The sequence below is a fragment of the Rhinolophus sinicus genome, chromosome 16 (assembly GCF_057876585.1).
Source record: "Rhinolophus sinicus isolate RSI-liver-muscle chromosome 16, RSI-T2T, whole genome shotgun sequence".
Lineage (NCBI taxonomy): Eukaryota > Metazoa > Chordata > Mammalia > Chiroptera > Rhinolophidae > Rhinolophus > Rhinolophus sinicus.
Window position 1 is genome coordinate 186,709,030 of NC_142516.1, and position 10,263 is coordinate 186,719,292.

Consider the following 10,263-nt stretch of genomic DNA (forward strand, 5'->3'; position numbering starts at 1 on the left):
ATATCAGATGAAACAGACTAAAAGGGTGAAAAAGATAACAAGAGACAAAGATGGACATTTCATAGTGGTAAAGGGGACTATACAGCAAGAAGACATAACAGTCATCAATATTTATGCCCCCAATCAGGGAGCACCGAAATATACCAAGCAACTACTAACAGAACTAAAGGGAGAAATTGACCAAAACACAATTATACTAGGGGACTTAAATACATCATTGACAGCTATGGATAGATCATCCAAACAGAAAATAAATAACGAAATAGCAGCCCTATATGACACATTACATGAAATGGACATAATTGACATATATAGAGCACTTCATCCTAAAACATCAGACTATACATTCTTTTCTAGTGTACACAGAACATTCTCAAGGATAGACCATATATTGGGACATAAAATCAACCTCAGCAAATTTAAGAAGATTGAAATCATACCAAGCATATTCTCTGATCACAAGGCTTTGAAATTGGATATCAGCTGCAAAAAGAAAGCAGGAAAAAACACAAATACATGGAGATTAAACAACATACTTTTAAAGAAGGACTGGGTCAAAGAAGAAATTAGAGGAGAGATCAAAAGATACATAGAAACAAATGACAATGAAAATACATCCTACCAAAATTTTTGGGATGCAGCGAAAGCAGTTTTAAGAGGGAAATTTATATCATTACAGGCCTATCTCAAGAAACAAGAAAAATCCCAAATAAATAACCTCATGTTACACCTTAAAGAACTAGAAAAAGAAGAACAAGTGAAACCCAAGGTCTGCAGAAGAAAGGAAATAACAAAAATCAGAGCAGAACTAAATGAAATAGAGAACAAAAAGACAACAGAAAAGATTGATGTGACAAAGAGCTGATTCTTTGAAAAGATTAACAAAATTGACAAACCCTTGGCTAGACTCATTAAGATAAAAAGAGAGAAGACACTAATTAACAAAATCAGAAATGAAAAAGGGGAAGTTATCACGGATACCACAGAAATACAAAGGATCATCCAAGAATACTATGAAAGACTATATGCCACCAAATTCAATAACCTAGAAGAAATGGACAAGTTCTTAGAAACATATAGCCTTCCTAGGCTGAACCATGAAGAACTGGAAAATCTAAACAGACCGATCACCAGTAACGAAATTAAATCAATCATCCAAAACCTTCCCAAAAGCAAAAGTCCGGGACCTGATGGCTTCACTAGTGAATTCTACCAAACCTTCAAAGAGGATCTAACACCAATCCTGTTCAAAGTCTTCCAAAAAATTGAAGCAGAGACAGTACTCCCTAACTCATTTTATGAGGCCAACATTACCCTGATACCAAAACCTGGTAAGAACAACACAAAAAAAAGAAAACTACAGACCAATATCTCTGATGAATACAGATGCAAAAATCCTAAACAAAATTCTAGCAAATCGAATTCAACAATGCATTAAAAAGATTATTCATCACGACCAAGTGGGGTTCATCCCCCGGGCACAAGGATGGTTCAACATACGCAAATCCATCAATGTGATACATCACATAAACAAAATAAAGGACAAAAATCATATGATTATATCAATTGATGCAGAAAAAGCATTTGACAAGATACAACATCCATTTATGATTAAAACACTTAATAAAATAGGTATAGAAGGAAAATACTTTAACATAATAAAGGCCATATATGACAATCCCTCAGCTAATCTCATAATTAATGGTGAAAAACTGAAGCCCTTTGCTCTACGTTCAGGAACACGACAGGGCTGTCCCCTATCACCTCTGCTTTTCAACATAGTGTTGGAAGTCCTCGTCAGAGCAATCAGGCAAGAGAAAGAAATGAAAGGCATCCAACTTGGGAATGAAGAAGTTAAATTATCACTCTTTGCAGATGACATGATGCTATATATAGAAAACCCTAAAGACACCACCAAAAAGCTATTAGAAATAATCAACGAATACAGTAAAGTTGCTGGCTACAAAATCAATGTACGAAAGTCCATTGCATTCCTATATACTGACAATGAAATCTCAGAAAAAGAAATACAAAAAGAAATTCCTTTTGCAATTGCAGCAAAAAGAATAAAATACCTAGGAATAAACTTAACCAAGGATGTGAAGGACCTATATGCTGAAAACTATAAGACATTTTTGAAAGAAATTGAAGAAGACACAAAGAAATGGAAAGACATTCCATGCTCATGGATTGGAAGAATCAACATAGTTAACATGGCCATATTACCCGAAGCAATACACAGATTTAATGCAATCCCCATCAAAATCCCAATGGCATTTTTTAAAGAAATAGAACAAAAAAATCATCAGATTTGTTTGGAACCACAAAAGACCCCGAATAGCCAAAGCAATCTTAAGAAAAAAGAACAATGCCGGAGGTATCACACTCCCTGACTTTAGCTTGTACTACAGGGCTACAATAATCAAAACAGCATGGTATTGGCAGAAAAACAGACACATAGACCAATGGAATAGAATTGAGAACCCAGAAATAAAACCACATAAATATGGACAGATAATTTTTGACAAAGAAGCTAAAAGCATACAATGGAGGAAAGACAGCCTCTTCAATAAAGCTGGGAGAATTGGGTAGACACGTGCAAAAGAATGAAACTGGACTGCTATCTGTCACCATGTACCAAAATTAATTCAAAATGGATCAAAGACTTAAGCATAAGACCTGACAAAATAAACTGCATAGAAGAAAACATAGGTACTAAACTTATGGACCTTGGGTTCAAAGAGCATTTTATGAATTTGACTCCAAAGGCAATGGAAGTAAAAGCTAAAATAAACGAATGGGACTATATGAAACTTAAAAGCTTCTGCACAGCAAAAGAAACCATCGACAAAATAAAGAGGCAACCAACTGAATGGGAGAAGGTTTTTGCAAACAGTGCCTCTGATAAGGGGCTAATATCCAGAATATACAAGGAACTCATGCAACTCAACAACACAAAAACAAACAACCCAATTGAAAAATGGGCAGAGGACCTGAAGAGACATTTCTCCAAAGAGGACATACAAATGGCAAATAGACATATGCAAAAATGCTCAACATCACTAATCATCAGAGAAATGCAAATAAAAACCACAATGAGATATCACCTCACCCCAGTCAGAATGGCTATCATCAACAAGACAAATAGTAACAAGTGTTGGAGAGGCTGTGGAGAAAAAGGAACCCTCATACACTGTTGGTGGGAATGCAGACTGGTGCAGCTGTTATGGAAGGCAGTGTGGAGGTTCCTCAAAAAATTATGACTAGAATTACCATGTGACCCAGCAATCCCTCTCCTGGGTATCTACCAAAAAATCTGAAAACCTTTATACATAAAGACACGTGTGCTCCAATGTTCATTGCAGCTTTGTTTACGGTGGCCAAGACATGGAAACAACCAAAATGTCCTTCGATAGATGAATGGATAAAGAAGTTGTGGTATATATACACAATGGAATACTATTCAGCGGTAAGAAAAGATGATATAGGAACATTTGTGACAACATGGATGGATCTTGAGAGCATGATGCTAAGCGAAATAAGTCAGACAGAAAAAGCAGAGAACCATATGATTTCACTGATATATGGTATATAAACAAAAAACAACAAAAGAATAAGACAAACAAATGAGAAACAGAAACTCATAGACACAGACAATAGTTTAGTGGTTACCAGAGGGTAAGGGGAGTGGGGGTGGGAGATGAGGGTAAGGGGATCAAATATATGGTGATGGAAGGAGAACTGACTCTGGGTGGTGAACACACAATGGGATTTATAGATGATGTAATACAGAATTGTACACCTGAAATCTATGTAATTTTACTAACAATTGTCACTCCAATAAATTTAAAAAAAAAAGAATTTTGTAAAGAGCTTATTTAAATATATTATACATAAATAAGCATATATGTATAGTATATGTACATATATTAAAAACATATTATGTGTGTATGCTTGAATATACATAGAAAGACATACAGTGGTTGCTTTGAACTTAGGGTCAGCGATGAGAAAGACCAACTTTTCTCTATATCCCTTTGGTATGGTGATGTTTAATTTTTTTCCATATTTTTTAAATAAATTTTTTAAAAGAAATGACCTGGAAAGATTGTCCATATGCCCTGTCTCTCAGTTCAATGACTCCTTGTGCTCATCTTGCTTATAATATTCACTAGTGGTTAAGTACCCCAGGTAGAGTTCAAACTACCTGAAAGCAGGGACTATGGCTCATCCTCTTGACTTTCCTTGGGCAAGTTACTTAACTTTTGTAAACCTGTTTCCTCAGTGGTATATGGAGGTAATAATAGTGGCAGCTGACATTTACTAAGTGATGACCATGGGTCCAACTTCTGTGCTCAGTGCTTTTGACATGGATTATTTCATCTCATCTCAAACCAACCCTGTTTACTAAGCATCTACTAAGCATTATTGCTTTAACCCCATTATATAGATAAGGAAAGACACTTCTATCACAAAATTAATAAATGGAGGGGCCAGGATTTGTCAGTTTCCAGAATTCATGTACTTACAGGGTTGTGTAAAAAGAAGTGAGACAGTACAGGTAGAGTATTTAGCAATGTTTGGCCCACAGGATGTGTTTAAGAAATGTTAGATATTATTATTAATGTTATTTATTCCTTGCCAGGAAACTCTTCCAGCCACTAAAAACATGCACCCAATTGAACAGAAACAAGGTGGCTTTGTCCTGAAATCACCCTTGAAAATAGCAGGGGCATGGTCATGAGTAATCCACAGCCATAACCTGAGTTTGAACATGTGGAAACACCTCACATCATTTCAGCCATGAAGAGGATTGCCATGGGGGGGTGAGGGGGGGTGCCTTAGAGAAAGCACTGTAGGAGAGTATGTTTTTTTCCCCTTGGGATATGATGATTTTACTGTTATTAATAACAGATGTGGCCAGGCAATTACAGACTGGAGATGAGCAATCACATTTTGCATTTTATAGCTTAATCTGATCACCTCTAGGGTCAAGGAACTATGGTTTTCAGAATGGTTAAAGTCTGTCTTGCGCCACCATTTATGGACCAAAGTTCAAGCCTTAGAGGTCTGGAATGCAGTTTATCTTTGTTCTGCAGTATGCATGCGCGTGTGAGTGTGATTTATTTTTTTGTGCATGTATAAGCTACTCAAAAGCTTAGCCTGGGGGCAGCCCTGTCACCCTGGCTCCCACTCAAGTTTACCTGGTTTATGTGTCTTTTGAGAAAACAGAAAGCCAAGGGGCCTCAATTCTGCATTCAGCTCTGCTACAATTCCCTTTGCAATTTCCTAGGCTTTTGCTCATTTGTGAAATTAGGACAGTCTCCCAATGTTTACTTCTTTGTCTCCCCCTCACCCCACACACTACAGGGAGCTCCCTAAAGACAGAAACTCTTGTACCAATCACTGAATTCTCAGTGTCTAAAACAGTGTCTGGCATATAGTAGACAGTAAACACTGAACAAATGACTCTCTGAGTTTCCTTCCAGTCACAACATGGCATATTTCCATGAAATCATAATGTAGTGCATTGAGTTGATTCCAATGCATACAGCAGATAACACTGGCTGTCAGCTCTCTTCTTACTTTTCTCTGCCCACTGTTGAGACACATTCATGGCCATTTCTACCAGAATATAAGTAATATACACAAAATGAGATGATGTTGAGATCTGTCAAATTTTCCTCTTCTCTAGCAGTATTAGAAATGGTTTGTATGAGGAAGAAACTGAAAGTATTAATTTGAAGTGTCAGTGATCTACTGGTTTTATTTATGTGGGCTGTGCCTGTTAATCACTCTCATCTATTACAGAAAATTGGCCACCCACAGCACCTATCACCAAAGCCTCAGTTTCCCTTGGCGAGATACGTCGGAGAGGCTACTAGCCAACAATGTCTGAAAGCTTCAAGTCACATGAGAACCATTCCAGACCTGAAAGGGGAAATGACCAAGGAGAACATTGTGTTTTTGTTTTTGGTTTTTTGTATGCTTTCATGTACATTAGTCAGGATTCTTAAATGTAAACAACACAAACAAACTCTGGTCAATAGAAGCAGAAGAATTTATGTTAAGAATTTCAGGTACCGCAGAATAAGTAGGATATCAAAACTGGTTCCATCACCACCAACTCTACCCCCACGTCCACTGCTGAATACTACCTGCCTCTTGGGGACCCCACCAGCAGGGTGAAGTTTAACTTGTCCCTTTATCTTTGCACTGCCTGCTCAAGATTCAAAGTTCCAAACGGGAGCATGTAATTGGCCAAACTGGGTCACACACGCAGCCAGGTACCTGTCCCCATTGGGCTCCCATAGTGGGAAGGAAGGTCCTAAGTCTCTCACACAGGGTGAGGACCCAAATAGAAATGAAGTGTGCATGCTGGTCAGCCACAGAAAAATGACAAGTATCCACTCATCACAGCTCAATAGTGTAACATCATACGATACACACTCTTCTGCCACTTGGATTTCTCATTTAATTTATTGACAATATGATCACATCTACAAGGTCTGACAATTAAGTTTGCAAACTCATCCTAGAAAAAGTGCTACAGGCCTCATTGCTGAATATCACTACAGTTACCTTTGAAGTACTCCCCTTGGGAAGCTATGCACCGACACCAGCGCCTAGTCCACCCTTCAAAGCAATTTTGGAACTCTTTTTCTGGAATGGCCATCAGAGCTATCGTCATATTACCTTTGATGTCCTGAATGTCATCAAAATGTCTTCCTTTCAATATTGCCTTTATCTTTGGGTAAAGAAAGAAGTCATTGGGGGCCAGATCAGGTGAGTAGGGAGGATGTTCCTATACAGTTATTTGTTTACTGGCTAAAAACTCCCTCACAGACAGTGCCGTGTGAGCTGGTGCATTGTCGTGATGCAAGAGCCAGGAATTGTTGGGGAAAACTTCAGGTCGTCTAACTTTTTCATACAGCCTTTTCAGCGCTTCCAAATAGTAAACTTGGTTAACTGTTTGTCTAGTTGATACAAATTCATAATGAATAATCCCTCTGATATCAAAAAAAATGGTTAGCAACATCATTGCAATGAGTTCGCGAACTTGATTGTCAGAACTGGTACTTATGTCATCCCTTTTTTTTTTATAGTGCATAATACCCCATTGTATGATTATGCAGTAATATAGTGAACTTTTTTTGGACAGTCATTTCTAGTTTTCTGTTTTTGTGGTTGCTGATAATGCTTTTGTGATTATCCCTCTATGTGTATCTTTACGTACTGGTACAAGTATGTATGTGCAGTAGATTGCCGGAAGTGACATCGTCACACCTTTGCGGGTCCTTCCCGAGAGTTACTGCTGCTGTTCTGGGATGAGGCAGTCTCCTAATGTGACCTCCACTTTATAGCACCCTAAGTGGGGCAGAATCATGATTCATGTATAGAGGCTTGTGAGGAATTCTTGCTCTAAAAATTGAAAAAACTACCAGCCAAAATTAAATTGTAATCAGTTAGCAGTTTCCTGCTACTTTACCCAAAGCAATTTTAGAAGCTGCAGTTGAGTACTGCAGGCTACCCGGGTGTCACAGAATTGTGCTGCCAGCGCAGATTAACCCAAGGGAACTTTTAACTCGATCAAATTTCCATCCCCCTCCGTTTCAGCCAGAAGTCCTCGCTCCTCACAAAAGCAAGCGGACTCTCGGCCTGGCTCATTTTTAACCTAGTGGTTACTCTGGACACAGCTCCAGACCTGGGTCCCAGTTCCCTTGCTGCCTCTGGTGTATGGCAGGGGACAGGAAGGGACAGAGTCCACACAGGAAGTGAAACTTTTCTTACTAAAGAATGGTGACCCTTCAGGCAAGAAACAAGACTGAGACCTGCAGAGGAGCAGGCCGACTGCAAGGGACAAAAGGAGGGGAGGGGGCATTGGAGGTGACAGCAGGAGTCTGCTCTGCGGGAAGGAGGGGCGAAGGTGTGATGATTTCACTTCTGGCAATCTATTTCCCATACATACTTGTACAAGTACATAGAGATACACGTACAGGGATATTTACTAAAGCATTATCGGCAACCACAAAAACAGAAAACTAGAAATGACCGTCCAAAAAGTTCACTATATTACTATATAATCATACAATGGGATATTATGCACTACAAAAAAAAAAAGAGACGACATTAGTAGATGTGGGGACAGAGCCCCAGAGAGCAGTTTCCAGGCTCTCGGCCTCACGTGGAAAGGTGCTGGCTCAGGTATTAAATGGCCAACTGTGATTGGATGGTCATCAGCTGTGGCTAGTTGGCCGTCAGCTGTAACCAGTGAGCCATTGGCCACTAATATAACTGCTGTGGCTACGCTAGTGGAAAAATGGGGGTTAGCAAGAAGATGGTGGCTGGCAAGTGCAGACTGCAGTTAGCACGGCGGAGTGCGGGTTGCAGATTGCAGAGAAGTGGACGACAGGTTGCAGATAGTGTGGCTCCTGCTTCCTGTGTCTCCCACCCAGCCACCAGCGAGAGTATAATGGTATGACTCCCCTACCTATGGCTCCGTGGGTGTTCCTTTTTGGCCTCATCGTGTCCTGCGTTCTTATGTGGGGAGCTGGACCAGAGACCCTGTGTGACTCCCTGCATGACAGTAGATGTGATCACATTGTCAATAAATTAAATGAGAAATGCAAGTCTGTTTGTTTTTTAAAAAATTAGGGAATATACAGGTAGGTTTGTGTATGAATAAAAATACTGAAATGGTAACCTAGAAACCGTGGGAATCAGTGGGGGAGCAAGGAAAGGGAAATATTTACCTTTCACTTTATATTCTTTTTCTGTCTGAATGTTTACTGTGAGAATACAGTCTGATTCTAATTAAACTATTTTAAATATGATAAAAGTGAAGCACAGCAGGAAAAGGAGTAAAAGTGGTCGTTATCAAGCAGGAGTCGGGTCAAGAACAATTGTTTTCCCCAGCAAAGCAGCTCACCTGAGCCTGCAGGAAGGCCGGTTTCTCCCATTTAAAAATGATTTCCTGCTTGCAGGCCCAAAGGGAAAACCATCTCTGTCTCTTCCTTAACCTCGAAAACATCTCAGAGCTATGTGTTTGGCCCACTCAGATGGGGACCTAACTCTGCCTGCTGCCCAGACATTTTTTGGGCCTCACACCACAGCCAGGCTCAGCCAAGTGTCACCGAGGTAGGGATGTCCCGTCCACCCCTCCCCCCTCCCCCCCAAAGTCAATCGTTACTAAAAGCACGGGACTAGAGTTGTACCTACTTGGTTTGCAGTCCTGTAATAAGGATGGTGAGGTTGGTGGTACTGGTTAAGAAGCCGACGAAAACTAGTTTGCAAACTTAAATGAAGTCTAACATAGGAAGAAGAAAAAAATGACCAGACTTTCCCAGTGACCCTAGGTAGATTCTGCCTTTTTCTAGGTTACCAAAAGCAGCCCCAGAACAGTCTGTTAAAGCTTGACTGACAAGGAGTGAGGAGGGGAATGAGGATGAGCTTAGCAAAGGGCCCCAAGAGAGAGGAGCGCTCCCTAACTTCCCACTGACACGGAGGAATTGTGCCCACACAAAACCCTGCAGGAACCCGCCCACACCCGCGAGGAAAGGACCAGGCTGCACTCATGCCTGTCCCCCTAAAGCCACACCTCTTCTTCCCCACCCCTTCCCACTGCCCCACATCTTCCGGGTTGAGGTTTCACCTCTTCCCCTTAACTCTTCTAAGCTTCTAGGAGGTAACTCCAATCCGTTCAGCATGTGGAAAAGTAAGGGACTGAACCCCTTTTCCCCCTGTCCCTGGACTAGGCAATCTGTAAGGCCCTAATAGGAGCGGCTGCCAGTCACAAAGACACTTGAGTTCTTATCGCTCTGCAGTAGGCCAACTCCCAGTTTAGTCCCCTTGGGACAAGGGTGGCTGGAGGAGGTAGGTGCTGGCTGCCTCCAGCATGTTGCGGGTGGGGTGGGGGACTGAACTGATCAAAAGCTGATCAAAGCTGCCCACCTTTGGGCAGTAACCACTCAGTGTGACCTGGGCTGCAGGCCCAACATCTCATCCTGCCTCCATGTTTCACTCAGATGTTGCTGTCCTGTCTCCCATGTAACTCCCACAACTGTCCAGGGACAGGTTGGGAGCCAAGGCAAGGCCTGTCCCAACCCCATCTTGACTCAAGTGCTGCAAAAGGGGACAGATCTCCCCCAGGAATGGGGATGAGGGGGTGTGACGATGGGGTTGGGATAGGCCTTGCCTTGGCTCCTGTGGACTGACCCCAACAGCAAGGGCCCAGCCCTGTCCTGGTTCTCCTTGTCTTTTGAG